This window comes from Larus michahellis, chromosome 1 (assembly GCF_964199755.1).
Source record: "Larus michahellis chromosome 1, bLarMic1.1, whole genome shotgun sequence".
Lineage (NCBI taxonomy): Eukaryota > Metazoa > Chordata > Aves > Charadriiformes > Laridae > Larus > Larus michahellis.
The window spans coordinates 72,288,283-72,305,070 of record NC_133896.1 but is presented as its reverse complement, the minus strand read 5'-3'; the positions used below and the strand labels follow the sequence as shown (position 1 = coordinate 72,305,070).

Below are 16,788 nucleotides of genomic sequence, written 5' to 3'. Positions count from 1 at the left end.
GCTGTAAGGGAAGTCTATGTATCTATTTGCAAAGTTTACTTAAAGAATGAAAACACTTGCCCGTTTGCGCAACTCCAACTACAAACAGAACGGATTTCTGAAGTAAGATTCAGATGCCACTGCAGAGACCCTCAGAAAAAATGGGTCCCTTGAAACAAATCCTCTTCAGATCTGCACATCCTGACACACAAGAGAGACAGGAGTATTGGGAGTATTGAAACTAATAGCCCCAAGTCAGAACTCAGAAAATGTAGCTCACGGGAACTGATTTATTTCACCTTCCACAGTAGCGTCCTCATTTGAGAAAAGAGTGAAGGGGGGGTGGGGAGGAGGGGCAATCACACAAAGAGAGGTTTTCCATGCTTGAATGGAGCTGAAAAAGGTTGGATGAACTTTTCCGATGCTGGAAAACGTCCATCTGCAATTGCAAATTGCTCTGCTACAGGCCATATGGCAGAGTAACATTTTTCAGACCATTTAAAGGATAGGCATTGCCCTAATGCACGATGGTGAAGCACATTTTTCTTCAGTCAGGTGGAAGATGGTTAATACCTAAGGATGTTTTAGTCAAACACCATATAGAGATTTAAACAATTTAGGAGTTTCTTGGGCTTAAGTTCATGAGCATGCCTTAGGTACTAATGCTGGCACGAAAAACTCCTTTCCTTTCCCTTCTCTATATTAAGGACTACATTAAGTCCTATATTAAGGACTACAATAAAATGCTGAGGTAGCATGACATTTCAGGTCACAGGACTAAAGTGACTTTTGAGAGTTTGAAGGTACAACAAGACTTAGCATCTCAATATAAGGAGGGAAGAAGTGAAAGCAGAGAAACATGAAGATAGAAATACGGGGCAAAGTAGTGAAAAGAGAAAGGCAGTTAGGTACACGTAACAGAAGAAGTTTAGGTATTAGCAGGCTATCCCAGTACATGTTTCAGAGAAAGACTGTGAAAGCACAAGAAGAGAGGACGGTAAGACTGAAAGCGCGAGTAGTAAATATCAAAGACCAGGTTGAGCAGTTAGATGCAAACAAAGAGGGCCTACAAGAAAGCTGGGGAGGGGCTGTTTGCAAGGGCTTGTAGCGATAGGACGAGGGGCAATGGTTTTAAACTGGAGCAGGGTTGGTTTAGATTAGACATTAGGATGAAGTTCTCTACAATGAAGGGGGTGAGACACTGGAACAGGTTTCCCAGCGAGGTGGTGGAGGCCCCATCCCTGGAGACATTCAAGGCCAGGCTTGATGAGGCTCTGAGCAATCTGATCTAGTTAAAGATGTCCCTGCTTACTGCAGGGGGTTTTAAAGATGACCTTTAAAGGTCCCTTCCAACCCAACACATTTGATGAGTCTATGATTCTACGAATCATAGTGAAAAGGGCATCCAGAGGCCCTCAGGGTACCAGGCAAGATAAAGGATAAAAAAAAAAGAGAAGAAAAATAAACTAAAATACATCTTTGTGGGGCAAAAGATGCTTGATGAACACAGAAAAGTGTGAAGCCAGCTAGAAGGTGGAAGTTAATTGGCTCAGCACTGTTAGGAGTCAGCTCCTCCAGTGATCCAGGGGAAGGAGTCCCAGGCAAGAACAGGGGTGACCAACTCCTGTCAGTGGGAAGGAAGCAAAAAGAGGATGCAATTGTGCTGGAGAAATGTTAGAGCGAGCTATGTGCAAGGATCAATATTTGGGGCTGCTGGCAGCATCTCCTCCCATCCTCAGTTGACCCTGCCTTATATGGAAATCTGCTGGAGATAGAAGAGATCAAGGCTGGGGAAGTGGTATGCCACAAGAAGGTTAGGAAAAAAGATAAAAGATCGATTCACAATTGGTGTCAACATACATTAGCTGCTAAGCCTGACAATTTCAGCAATTGATAAAGCCGCTATTTTAGATTTATTTCACTAGTGGGTTTTCTTCCATGTTTAATATACCAAGCATCTGGTTACGGGCAAAGGCAAAGTATGAAGCTTTCACTAATATGACTTCTCTAAAGCTTTGCCTGCACAAGCCATTCTGCTGTAGCGATGACCCAAAGTAGTTGCATTTGCAGAAAGACGAGATCAATCAAATAACATACTGGTGTTGTTTAAGTAGCCAATCAACCTAAACAAAAAAACCCTGACTTCCTTCTCAAGGGAACAAAACAATCCTTTCCCCAAAAGCATGCATAAGATAAAAAAAACCACACCAAAACCCCCCGTGAGAATGAAAGTTAACACTTTTTTCATCACTTCTGCATCATACCCACAGAACATTTGACAAACTCATTTGGTCTTATGCTCAGTACAGTCGTCTTCTGAGAAACACTTTGGGTGGGCGAAGATCAAGGGTCTTAACTAAAAATCAGTGTGGGTCATTTGCGTTGGTGGCAGCTGGGAGCTTTCAAAGTGTCATGGGAAGCATGAGGCACCTTACGAGATTGTTCCAGAGGACAGAAGCTAGCCTTGCAAAGAACAGCCGCAGACTTCTTCAGTGCTTCAGGGTATACGACCTTACAGGGGCCATGGCCAAACTGTGACTGTTAGGTAGATCTATTCCTCAGTGAACATTAAAAAAAATCAGGCTTGGTTTTCCACCCCTTAATTATATGCAAATTATAATCAATAAGAGCAACAATTTAAACATCTTAGCCTGAATAACAGGTAATTAGTTTATGAAGGTCAAGATAACAGTTTGCTACAGATTTTGTAGGCTCTTATGAAAGAAAGATACAATGATGTTTGAGGAATTTTCAGAATCCAGTGAACACACTGTAAGTCCTTGGGATGTTTCTCACTGCAGTTGCACTCTCGGGGGCTATACCACCATCCAGTAGACTAAAAAATCACAAATCAGGAGCCACATTTCATCCAGTAGTTTAGGGAACTGTATCGAATTACACTAACTGCAGAGCTAATCTGATTGTTTTATTGATTTTCAAATACATTAAGAAATCGTAATAAGACCTTTAAAGTTAACCTAATATGAAAAATTAATATCACAGTGCTGTGCTGGCCTCAATGCTGCTTGCATTGTTCAAGACATAAGATGCTCACTGTTCAGAGACACACATGCAAATAAATGTATGATGCCATCATTAAAGCACTGACATTTACAACAGGAATGTTACTGGTGTTCTTGGTCACAGGAAATGCAACTAGTACTACACAGGTAACGTTCATTAGCTGCAAACACTAAATGGCAACATTTTAAGGTTAAGAAAAACAAAAAGAATATTAAAGAGGTTCCTACCTAGGTTCTGTATCCACAACAACAGCAGTTATACTACCACACAAATGCTCAAAAGTCGGAGTATTCTCTCCTTAAGCAAGGCTGTGCTGACACTTGGTAGAAGAATCATTAACTTCCAACACAAACTATGGTTTAGGGAGTTTCAATCTTGTCTCCTCCCAGTTCTGCCCTCTGTTAAAGTTCCCAAAATACATGTTTATCCACAGTGGTCAAAAATTAATTAGGTAGAAAATGTGCACATGTATTCTTTTTGTACACTCCCGTGAAACACCTTTTTTCCTGAGCTTCTCGATATTATAATAGTTTGTACCTTCCTGGCATTTAAAAATGGGGTGTGCCAACTTTAGAATTGTTCCTGGTTGCTGATAACTAAAACGTATTTTGGTGTGAAGATTTATTTTCAAGGTCTATGGCTGAAGTCCATTCAGCTAAGACCTGCTAGAGCCAGCCAAGGACTTGCAGGAAGAGAAAATATAATGCCTTGGGTGTACTGAACAAACTACGTGTTCAAGAAACATTCGTGCTTAGAACACTATTCAGGTTTATATTTCAGTGCTATTAACAGTACAGGCAAACCCAATGTGAAAGTATATTGGGGCTATGTGCACTTTGGAGCAGCCCTTTACCCACTTACAGCTCTAGTTCAAAGAAACCTGAACTGATTTCCTGAGAAGCATTTTATTTGATTGTGCCCTGATTGTGCATTATGCATGATTCCTGAGAGGGATTCTAGTTGAAAGAAAAGTCATTCTTAAATTATGTGAACCGTGACTACTGTCTGCCTGGGTGTTACACCAAAATGTGCCATTCCTTGTAGTTAGTGTGCCCTTCCCTACCACCGTCGCCACGCCCATTCTTTTACTTGCTATGAACAATTACAACCTACTTAGTAATGCTGACCTTTGGATAATCTTAATTAAATTTTGCTTTCAATACTGTTATCAGCAATACCTTGCACTGCTCATGACTTTTACGACTCTCAACCAGGCGGTTCCCTTTAGCTTCCTAGAACAACAGACATCATCATCAAGAAAAGGGTAGTCACTCCAAAGCTGTATGTCAGGGCAATTCAACTGCAAGTATTAGTAAAATTATAAAATAAGAATGCAGGAGGAATCCAGATCACAAATCCAGTCTGCAAACTCTAAAGCACCTTTTGGGAAAAGGCCAAGCCCTGCCTTGAGAGCAGTAAGAGTTGCATTCCTTCCCACTCCATCCACTTCCAGTCATGGTCAAATTATATTCTGGTTTTGAACTGACAGGGTCGTTTAAATTTAAAAGCTCTTCCTCTTAATCTGATACTTAGGACTCAACTGTGATCATAAATGAAGAGAGCACAGTTTTTCAACCTGTTTTACTAGGTAAACAAGGTAATAATGCTTAATAATTTCTTGAAAAATAGGCTCTCTTGATTCTGCAACACGTCCTTGAAGCCCTTGGCTACAGTGCTTTCTATCTGGATCCATATTTCATCAATGTGCATGGCTAAACATGTATACGTGTTCCAGGTGTAATTTCAAGCTTGCTGAGGGTGCACTCTATCCCTTCATCCAGGTCATTGATGAATATGTTGAACAGGACTGGACCCAGTACTGACCCATGGGGAACACCACTTGTCACTGACCTCCAATCACGACCCTCTGAGCTCTGTCTTTCAACCAGTTTTCAATCCACCCCACTGTCCATTCACCTAACCCACACTTCCTAAGCTTCCCTACGAGGATGCTGCGGGAGACTGTGTCCAACACCTTGCTGAAGTCAAGGTAGACAACATCCACTGCTCTCCCCTCATCTATCCATCCAGTCATTCCATCACAGAAGCCTATCAGCTTAGTCAGATGTGATTTCCCCTTGGTGAATCCATGTTGACTACTTCCGATAGCTTTTGTTTCCTCCACATGCATTGAGATGATGCCCAGGAACATTCCTTTGGCCAGCTTGCTGTCTATGGTCCCTCTCAGCTTCTATGGGAAGCTGAAAAGTCCTTGACTTCATATAAACATTACTTAGCAACAACTAAAACAATATGTGTTATCAACATTATTCTCATACTATACCTAAAACACAGCAGCTACTAGAAAGATAATGAACTCGATCCCAGATGAAACTGGGACAGTATCCACCCCTTATTCTATACAACCTATTTCATACCCAGGTCCTACACTTTTCCATCCACACACACACAGATATCATTCCCTTAGTCTATGGGTCATCCCTCTAAAATGTCTGTTGAGTTCATTTAGTCCATGGCTTTGGGCTTCATCTGTTGTAACTGTCCCTCAGGGCAGGAGAGAGAGTGTGTGGTGTCGGATTGCTGCATGCTGCATCTGGAGCTTGCAACTGGTGAACCTGGCACAGTCCGCCCATGGTTTGTGGGCTGAAGATGTCATCTCGAGGAAGTTGCCGGATGCAAGTTGCTGAAGCCAGTTCTGGTTCATTCAACTCTGCAGTTCGCTAGGTTTCATCAAAGTTCACTCTTCATTAATTTGGGCAATTCTTACTGTAATACCATTGATATAGCATATACCAACCATAGTAGCAATGACTTATAGTTGTAATTTAGCAATTAACATCATACAATTTAATTAATTGGATATTTTCATCCAAAATCGAATCCCCTTGAGAAACACGTCGGACTTCCCCATCCTTCCACATCACCCACTAAGTGCATGCAGGTCCTTGAGCAAAAGCAATCCCGTGGATGGCTTTGCCTTGGCCCGTGGCAAGAATAACCCATACTTTTTTCCCTAACATAATCTTCACGTGCACTACGGGGACCTTATCTCCTTCCACAGTATGTGAAAGTTTTGATTGGACAGGGCCAGCTCAACTGGTAGATCCTCTGGTGTTAAGTAACAGTCCATTGTACCATTTGATTTTCCCGGGGGCAGGTGTATCATAGGGGGTGTGATATACCCATTCAATGCCATGCTCTTTGGCCCAGGTGTCTGTAAGGTTGTTTTGGAAATAAGTCCCGTTGTCTATATCAGTTCTCTCTGGGATGAGTGTGTCGCCATAAAACTTGCTTTTCAAGGCCCAGGATAGTGTTCTGGGCAGTGGCACAGGGCACGGGATATGTTTCCAGCCACTGGTGGTTGCTTCGACCATTGTAAGCACATGGCACTTGCCTTGGTGGGTTTGTGGGAGTGAGATACAATTAATTTGCCAGGCCTTCCCATATTTATATTTCAGCCATCATCCTCCATACCAGAGAGGCTTTAACCACTTGGCTTGCTTAATTACAGCGCGTGTTTCACTTTCATGAGTAACATGTGCAATGGTGTCCACACAGCAGCCTTCCACCTTCTGTGTTTTCCTACAATACGACAGGACCCATCAGTGAACAGAGCATATTGCTTCTCATTTTTCTGGTAGTTTGTTACACGATGGGGCCTCTTCAGCACGCCACCTCCTCTTCTGGAGATATTCCAGAATCTTTGCCTTCTGGCCAGTCCATGTTCTCTTCCAAGATTCCTGGGAAACTGCGGTTTCCTATTCGAGTTTTTTGTGTGATCGGTGCGACATACTTACTCCACATAACATCAGTTGCAAGATGTGTACAGGGGACCCTCCCGTTCAACATCCAGCCCAGCACCAACAGTCAGGGTGCTAAAAGGAGCTGTGCTTCTGTACCAATGACTTCCAAAGCAGCTTGGACCCCTTCATATGCTGCCAATATTTCTTTTTCATTTGGAGTGTAGCAGGCCTCATATCCTCTGTATCACCGACTCCAAAACCCTAGGGGTCGACCTGAAGTCTTCCCTGGTGCTTTCTGTCAGAGGCTCCTGGTAGGGCCATTCTCCCTGGTTGCGGTGTAGAGCACATTTTTAACATCTTGCCCTGCCTAGAAGTGTCCCCAGGGCTACTGCATGAACTATTTCCTGTTTCATTTATTCTGATCATAGTGTTCATTACCGATGAATGCGTTTGTGTGGCACTCATGGGTTCCCATCCTTGTTACTCACTTCTTGTAAATACAAATCGGAAATTCCTTCAAGAGGATCAGAAGCCTTTCTGCTTTGTCTAGGGAGCTGCTCTCTGGAAACTGGAGCTGCAGTTTTCCTGAAAGAACCCCCATTTGTGATTCTTTTTCCTTGCAACTCATGTACCCATGCCTTTAGGGTTGAGGTAGGCTTTCCATCCCACTTCCTCATGTCCTCTCCATGGTCATGCAGGTAAAACCATAGGGTGCCTCATGGTGTGTACCCTCTATATCCTCTCTCTTGAGCAGAAGAAATCTTACTCCTAATAGCTGAGATATTATTGGTCTGTACAGGCGGGGAATTCGACATACCCTCTTTGAGTTGCCGAACTTCCCATAACAGTTTTTCAAACAGGTTTTCAGATTTTTTGGACAGTCTTGCCAGAGCCAAGACACAGGCCCATAGGAAAGTAGAAACATTTTCTTCATATTGCTGGCACTGGCCAGCCACTACATACGCCGCTGGTGCTTCTTCGTTCCAGCTGAGAGTGGCCAATGAGTTGGCATATGACGATGGTGTGCTCTGTACAAACTTCTGCCACATGGGTTAGGTACAATGGACTTCATCTAGATCTGTGGGCAACTGCAGATTGTCCAGGTCGTAATAAGTTGGCTCCTGCGTAGCTAATTGCCTCAGGTACTGGATACCTCTTTCCATGGTGGTCCACTTGCCTGGGTGACATATAATATCTTCCTTAAAGTGATACTTCTCCTTCACGGCTACCGGAAGTTGTCTCCAGAGGCTGAGGGCTTGTGTCCTTCTTCCAATTGCCTTGTCAATACCCGCTTTTCTAGACAGGGATCCTAGCTGCTTGGCTTCCCTACCCTTTAATTCCAAGCTACCGGTCCCATTATCCCAGCATTGGAACACTCAGGTCACGATGTGTTTGTCTGGAGGAGAACGGAAGTCTTTCTGTAAATCTTGCAGCTCACCCAGGGATAAGGATCAAGTGATCACCTCTGGTTCTTCCTCCTGTTCTCGTGATGACCCTCATTCATCTTTACCTCTGTTATCTAATTTTTTTGTGTATTTCTTCTTCTGTATTGGGGTGACTGATATTGGCATGGGTTGGTTCTCTGGTTCAGTAGCCACAGCGCCTGTTGCCAGGGTGTGAGTAGCCGCGATGCCTACGGTTTGAGTAGCTGAGGTGCTCGTTGCAAGGGTTGGAGTGGCTGCAGTGCTTGTGGCTGGGGTTTCAGTAGCTGCAGTACCTGTCACTGGGGTTTGAGTAGCTGCAATGCCTGTTGCAGAGGTCGATCTCTGAGTGGTACCCTTAAATAGTTGTTTAACCCTGAACAAGACCTGCATCACTTTCAGGAGACATAGCAACAGGAACAAGCTGGTTTGAACATTCCAAGGATATTCAACATTCTCAAAAGCTATTGTAATTAACCTGGAGAAGGAAGGTGTCTCCCCCACAGATTGGCTTTCCAAGGAGAAGAATTAAGAAGTGCAATTATTAATAGTTTCCGATAGATGGCTCCTGAAGTATGGAGGTGATGGCAATGCTGAGTACAACTAGCAGATTAGTGTCATGACCAAAAATTTTATCATTAGATAAGCCAGAATTACAAACTACAGCAAAATGATAATCTTGACCCGGTTCCCAGAGGTGATAAACAGCACAACAGGGAACAAATACAGCAAGCAAGCTGTTACGTAGCACAACTCCGAGAACAAGCACTGCAACATCAAGGGCAAATAAATCAACATTGTGATCAGCCACTATTAACCTAATATAATGAATGCTTTTAAAAAAATTGTTCTAATGCATTCTAGTCAGATTTGTCATTATTGCAACCTGTGGTGCCCCATGTTGGGTGCCAAAAAGGACCATTGTGCTTTAACCCCAGCCGGCACATAAGCACCTCACAGCCGTTCACTCACTCCCTGCCCCCCCAAGTGGGATGGGGGAAGAGAATTGGAAAAAAAGGAAACATTGTGAGTGAGATAAAGACAGTTTCATAGAACAGTAATGGAAGAGAAGACAATAGTAACAATAATGAAAGAATATACAAAATAAGTGATGCAATACAATTGCTCACGACCCAATGATCAATTGCCGATCCCATCCCGAGCAGCGATCACAGATTCCTGCCCTGCAGCGAACCCCCATTTATATACTGAGCACAACACGCAATATTCCTTTGGCCAGCTTGTCCTGTCTATGCTCCCTCTCAGCTTCTAAGGGAAGCTGAAAAAGTCCTTGACTTCATATAAACATTACTTAGCAACAACTAAAACAATATGTGTTATCAACATTATTCTCATACTAAATCCAAAACACTAAAACAATATGTGTTATCAACATTATTGTCATACTAAATCCAAAACAGAGCAGCCACTAGAAAGAAAATTAACACTCTCCCAGATGAATCCAGGACACCATCTCCTGAGTCGGTTTAACTCACGGACCACCAGGACCCAAAGGTCCTTTTGTGCCAAGCTGTTTTCTGTCTAGTCGACACCCTTGACATATTCTGTGAGTAGACTCGTTCTATCCCAGGTGCAGGACTTTGCATTTTCCTTTGCTGAACTTTATGAGTTCTTGTCATCCTGTTTCTCCATCTTCATCAAACCTCCTCTGCTATTCTGCTCTCCAGTGCATGAACCGCCCCTTTCTTCAGTTTGTTGCCACACATGAACTTGCTGAGACCACGTCCAGTCTTATTCTCCAAACCATTAATGAAGTTGTTGTTAACCATTATCAGCCCCAGTATTGACTGCGGAGGAACACCACTAGCAACTGGCCACCAGCTGTTGGGCTTTGAACTGCTGATCACAATTTCAAATCTTCTAGTTTTCTACCCACCCTATAGTGGGTAGACTTTTTCTCATCTGTTTGGCTACTAGGATAACAAGAGAGACAGTGCCCAAGTGTCTTGATAAAGTCCCAGTAAACAAGATGTACTGCTCTACCCTTGTCTATCAGACCAGTCATCCCATCGTAGAAGGCAACCAGCTTGGTCAGGCCTTGCTTTGCCCTTGATAAATCGATGCTGGCTATTCGCAATCACCCGTCCACTGTGTGCCTAATAATGGCTTCAAGGATAATTTGTTCCATAATCTTGCATAAACCTCTTTTGGTATTTTATTGATTCCTTTTATTTGTAACTTTTTTGTGCAGAACTATTTTTAGTTTTCCATGACTAAATGATCAACCACATCATCAAGGGGGGCTTCAGTCATTGTTGCAGAGAAAAAAAAATGGTGTTACATTGTGATTTCGTTCATCAGATTTACACCTGAATTAAAAAAAAAATATCCACAACACTGCCACCCCCTGGAATTTCTCTAAGAGAATCAAACATATCCTCACAGTTAGATGATGATGTACTTAGCATTGATTACATGCAAGGGTTTGAAAACCATGGTCCTACAACAGCTATGGGCCTCTTCTTCTCAATGGTGGGGATTCTTCATGTTCTGTTGTGGCATAAAGCATCAACCATCCACTTCTAGCAGTTTTCTTATACCATGATGGACATGTCCTAGTCACAAGATAGGCATCCTGGCCCTTGTTTACCGCTCTTTATTACAGGATGGCATACCGTACTTCTGCTAATCCAAGTGGTTAATGATGTTGCAGCAAGGGCACATACACCCAAACACCTGTGTCCTCATCCTTCTTCCAAGGTGTGTCACAAACTCCACTACTATGCTGTGACCATGCGCGGATAAGTATTCCCTCTTGGTTTGCAATGTTTTTTGATGTTCCCAAGGTTTTCATTTTCAGGTTGTCTTCAGATGTATTAGCAGACCTACCCAAGGTTTTTTTTGCCTTTTACTTCTAAAAACATGAAAAGGCATGGAGCTAAATGTACTCTGTAATTTGAAAATAATAGAACCTGTAGGAAAACCTGCCACTTTCTTTTTCATATAGTAAACAGTATTTGTTTGGTTTCCTCATTCTAACATACGAATTCACAGCAATTTCTCTCCATTTTTTCCCGGTCCTGTATATACCATTTATTTATAACTTTTCTGGAATTAAAATATCTTGTATACTTTACTTTCTGTACAGCTGAGAAGAATTTTTCTGTATTCAGACTGCTGTTGTCCAAGCCGTCTGTGGAAGGATTTGTATTCAAAGTCGACTTCTTGAACCGAGAACTGTTGACCAAAAGTACCAGAGTGGGAAATGGGAAACTACTGAAGCCAAATCAAAGGCTATGGTCTCACACCTGAAAAAAGACATTTATCATCCTTTTTTTATCCAAGCCCTCCCATATGACTGTAACTTACACTGATGGGGAAAAAAAATGGATCATGATAGTAAAAATCCCCTTAATAAGAACCCTGAGATATCAGTAACTGCTGATTACTCCCGAGAATAAAAACAATCCTCACAAAGGCCACACTAAAATAATCACCTTTAGCGCAGGAGCTTGTCGCAGACTCCTCCAGGCAGAGGGTGGCAGCAGACTCCCACCAGAAGAAGTGGCTGCCAAGGCACCAGTTCGCAAGGGGTGAGCCAGCAGTAGCAGGGAGCAGTCGGCCAGGCAGAGGCCAACTGCAGTAGGCAGCTTTGATTAGAGCCCCTTTTATTCTCGGGACACTAATCCCTAAATAAAGGAAATCAATGTGTTTTAAAATTTAACTCCTAATTAACGAACCGAGTAAAAGTGATGGTGTACAGCTAAGCAAATGATAAGCTACTAGAGGAATCCTGAGAACAGGAAAAAATTTTACAACAATGGAAAAGGTTTCTCGGTGCTCCTGTTTCAGTGCATCTGGTTACAGCTTGTTGTAGAGCTAACAAGACAGACAGACATGCTGACAAGCTGATTTGGTGTCACTATCTTGGCTAGTGTCTGGGGCTTGTGCCTTCCACTGCTCAGTGGAGCTTCTGTCTTTCATGAGGACCCATTGATAATTTTGTTATTGATTTGCATCATATACCTTTCTCGGGAAAAGTAGACCAGGACATGCTGTTTTCATGATATTTATTATTTTTCTATTTAAAACACAAAGGGTAGTCTCTAATGCTGATTGTACAGCTGCTCTTCGTATTCAGACTTAATCAGCAGCTTGGTTTGGGGTTGTTATTATAGACGCAGAATAGAAGGTGTGCAAGTCATTGGCAGGTGAGAGTACTTAGGCCTTTGTAGGAGCTAGTCCAAACGTGTGATGCATCATAGCATAACATGTATACTTCAGGTGAAATCCCCAGGGCAAACCACCCATCACCTTTGGATGGTCTGGGATATTACCTGAGATATAAGGACTGAAAAAAAAATCATGGTTCAATTAATTGAATACTTGGCATTATATACAACGCAACTTCACTAAGCTGCTCATCTGCCTTGTTACACTAGAACAGATCTTTTAGAAGAACAGTCAAGTCTCGATTTAAAGACTACACATGACAGAAAAATCAATAACATCCCAAAGACAGTTCTACTGAAAAAAAAATATATATCTTATTTCTAAGGCAGTTTTATCCTGTTTGATTTCCAGGCACAGGAACATAGTCTACCTTTGTCTGCAAACTTAAATAAACAGATTTTTGCTGACTACATAGCACTTTCACTGGGTTTTGGTTTTTTTTCTAAACCAGCCCCCATTTCTCAGCATCTTCTTTTAGAAGTGACATCACAAGATCAAGGAGAGGGTTCTGGTTACCACCATGTACACCAACCTTTCAAAGTCACCTTGCTCAACAGCCACAAGAGAAAGTTTCCTGATGTGGTCACCATCAAGCTGTGAGAATGTGTTCCTCTTGCTCTCTGCTAAATCCTTTCCGTATTTATTCTCTTCAAAACTCAATGAACTGTATTAATCTGTGACAAGCTGTTGTTTAACCAACCTCCTGATGATATTAACTACATGTTGCTTAAGTAAGATCGTTAAAATGTAATGAGTGCTCTAAATCACCATTAAAGGGCCCCACCTTTAAATTGCTCTTACAATTTTTATGGCGACTATGGACTTTCTTTCTTGCAGAAGTTGATTAATACTGGATGAAAAACTGCCTCATGCAGCACTTTCTTAATGATCCTCTAGGGTACAAGAAGAGACAACCAACCTGAGTCAGACCTACAATCCCTCTAGCCCAAAGGCTCTTGCAGACAGGGGCTGCTCTGTGAGGAGGGGACAAGTCGGTAGCCGAGGGCCAGCCCTGTGCTGGCTGCGTGCCCAACACCTGATCAGGGTAAGGAGAGCCGAGGCAGCAACAGCCATTGATCTTAGTGTCAGGCCAGTGATCATCAGCCAAAGGCAAGTTAAGAACTCAGGCCCTAGAACAATGCCCGGAAACCCAGACAATAATTCAGGAAGAGCTGGGGAGAGGGCTCAGCACATGCAAACCTCCAAAATGGCTCAAATCAGGACTGCATGCACAGGCTGGAGCTGAAATGGGGCTCTGGGGCCCATAGGCAGACGTGGAAGTGGGTCCCAGAGGAGGAAGGTCAGGGCCATCGGTGCCCTCAAAGCCTTGACAGGCAACAGCCGAGGGAAAGCAAGGGAAAGCTTAGAGTCAGCAGTATGTGTGATATGTCTACTACTCTCCCAATAGCCAATTAGTTTCAAAATATAAGAGAAGTCTTGAGCAGAACCGGGAGGCAAAGGCAGGTATCTAATGACTCACATGGCATTTTATTTTCTGTAACTACCCTGACTCCCTTTGAACGTATGTATGCGAAATTTCCTTGTGAGGATTTCTCAAGCTTTACAGCTGTTGTGTGAAAAGCCAACTCCTTTGCTTTGAACATTCCCTCTGCTGTCTTGGTTTGATGCTCCCTAGTACTTGTAATGGAAGAGATGGCGAGCAGCTGATCCCTAGCAACACTTCCCATGGCACTTGCAGTTCTCCATTTTCTTACCTTTTTTCCACACCAACCAGCCCTAATTTCTCTTGCTGTTCATCATTCTTGTAGTCTTATACATAACCATGCTTTCTTATATGCTCTTTCACTCTCCAGGGATATTTTTTTTTTTTTTGCTTTGGGCTTTCTGAGGTGGTCTTTACACTTTAAAGAACCTTCAATACATTTTTTCCTCTTCACCTAGTCACTATTTAAATCTATGTAAACTTCTATCCCCATAATTCTACTCTTGACGAGATGAAACATTACCTCTGTTCATTTATGCTGTACCTGCTAGTTTTCAATATCCTCCTATGCTCTTCTGTTAAACAAATGTGCTCACTTTCTTCATATTTCTCGTGATTATCAATAATGATTCTCTATTTACAAATACTTTTAAAATATCCCTGTGACCCCTAGCTACTTGTGAGTCTGTGCACTTCATAGCTTCTCAAGAGGAGTAACTTTTGTGTGTTTCAATGCTATGCAGAGTTAAGTTGCATGTTTTAAACCGTTGAACTGTGTTGTCAACAGCCAAACCAGCCAAAGTGTTGTCAATGTTTTCTCTCAGATGATAATAATCATGCTGCTATGTAAAAATATTACAATAGTCGTTTCATACGTCAATCTTACTCATTGTTTTGAGCACAACAAGGAGGCAACCTATCATTATTCAGCCTATGTATTCTTTGTGATACTTTCACACCATTTGCTGTCTGACTTTTGGCAACTCCCTCAGATTACAGGATCATACATAGCAATTTAATTGTGGCACAAGGATGGGGTAGCCTTTCTACTGTCTGTAACCTGAAGACACTTTATCCTATACTGATGCTTCTTTCAACAATGCATTGTTTCCTCATCTTTTTGCCTCCTTCACTTGTTAGAATTCCTTGACATGATTAGAAATGATGAGCCTATAAGTAAGATGTATTATGTCATTTGAGAGTTGCAATTTTTGCTGGGACGTAGAAGAGAAAATGTGCACTGGCTCACGTGCCCCAGGCCTGGTTGTACATCTTATCATGTGACATGGCCTGGTACCCTTGTCTTCTCCCATATGTGCCAAGTAGAGTCCTTGCTATAAGATGAAAATTTATGAATACCATTTTTACATGGCATACAGCCCATGGGTATGTCTTAACAAAGTTGTGAGTCCCACTCTGGTCTCAAAGTCTGACATCAATGGTTGGGAAATCTCCTCAACCAATTCTTTTAACAGTCTCACCTTCAAAAATGAAAGGTATTTGCCTCTCTGCAGTCTCTCGATTGTGGTTTAATATCTCTAATTCTAAAAAGAAAAGAAAAAATCCAGGTGTGTTGTCCTTTGTGGGACATTACCAGATCTAGTTTAAGATGAAGAATTCCGGTAGGAAGAACCTGACAGATCCAAATCTCTTAGTGCTGAAACCATTTGTTCATCTATTATAACAAATCCAGAACGTGTATCTCTAGACAGACACTCATCCATGCATTCACATTACTACTTGAAGTATTAAAATGAAGTAGAAGACGAAAATATTTCAAAGTGGGAATAGAGTATATATGCTTGGCAACTTACAGTAGTATTATTGCCGAAGTATGAGAGGAAAAGACAGCTCATTTTTAAACTATAATGAAAATAAGACTTACTGAAACAAATTCTTTTACAGTATTCCTCTTCCTTTCATGTGTAAAGAAAATGGTGTACGGAAAGAAAGCCCATGCTTTAAAAGAATTATTCACTAGGTAAGGTTTACATACGTAAGCTCAGGTGGTAACCCAAGAAGTTGACTTTTTTCCCTCTTTGTTTCCAAATTAGAATAGGATATGTTCATTTCTCTAAATTTCTTTCCTTGTCCTGTAAGCCAGTGAATTTTCCTGGCCATCTTGCTGCTGGGCACGTGCCGAACTGCCTCCACGGCAGCTTCATTATTGCTGGGCAGCAGCGTCCCTGCCACAAATCCTGCCGGGACTGATTCGCAAATTAGGAATCATCGCCATTTATTTGACACACATACAACATCAAGCATTGAGTGAAATGCAGATATCCCTCCTTTTTTATTCCAGAGTGTACCTTTTCTCTCACTGGATCTGACAGCTCATTGCTATGAAAAGTGCCATCCCAAGGAAGCTATGGAAGGCTCCAAGCACCTCTCTTACTCCTGGATGCTGTTGTGGTTTAGCATTTTTTGCTGTTTTTACAATGATGTAGCATGAATGAAACCTGAGACTGGAATGCCAATCTTTGTGATTCACCCTAGCCATAATGCTTCAGTTAGTCCCATATTCACAAACCTTGTAATTATTTTAAGTCTGTTTGTTTAGTTCAATATTCAGTTATACAAGGCAAAGTGAACCGCCACAGCTTCCCAGTACACCATTGCCTGTAGCCTTCAACGCTCACCTGGAAGGACAAAGAGCTGAGACAGAGGACTGGGTCTCCCATATTCCAGGCCACTGTCTAAACACTCACTCACGTGGCAAATGGTGGGTGGCGTTGGTCCTTCCTCTGACAACTGCATTTTCTCAAGCGATGGCTTCACATCCTTACCTTCTGCAGATATTTGGTGCTTAAGCAAGATCCTTCCTCTTGGGATTCCTATTGAATGGATTAGGTAGTTCCCTAATGGCACACTGTAAACATTTATCATTGATAAAGCTCAGTAAATCCCGTTCCTATACATCTGCCCCTCCTCATGCATCCCACAGGAGAGGCTCCACATCTACCTCTGACCTGCAAGCTCAGCTAGAGCACCTACAGTCGCTGCCGAGATGCAAGTGATGTGA

The 16,788-nt window shown here is 42.3% G+C and overlaps 1 protein-coding gene across 3 annotated transcripts in view; it reads right to left on the bottom strand.

Annotated features, from left to right (window-relative positions):
- The window catches only part of LOC141742768 (solute carrier organic anion transporter family member 1C1-like), a 37,943-nt gene that overhangs the window by 18,426 nt on the left and 2,729 nt on the right, over nt 1-16,788 (bottom strand). Inside the window, exon 1 of one of the 3 annotated variants that reach the window (XM_074585910.1) lies at nt 11,587-11,727. The exons of 1 other annotated variant lie outside the window; for it this stretch is intronic. The gene's annotated coding sequence lies outside the window, so the exon portion shown is untranslated. Of the gene's footprint in view, nt 1-3,230; nt 3,361-11,586; nt 11,728-16,788 lie in introns of those variants that run through there. One more of the 3 variants, XM_074585919.1, reaches the window with a different exon arrangement.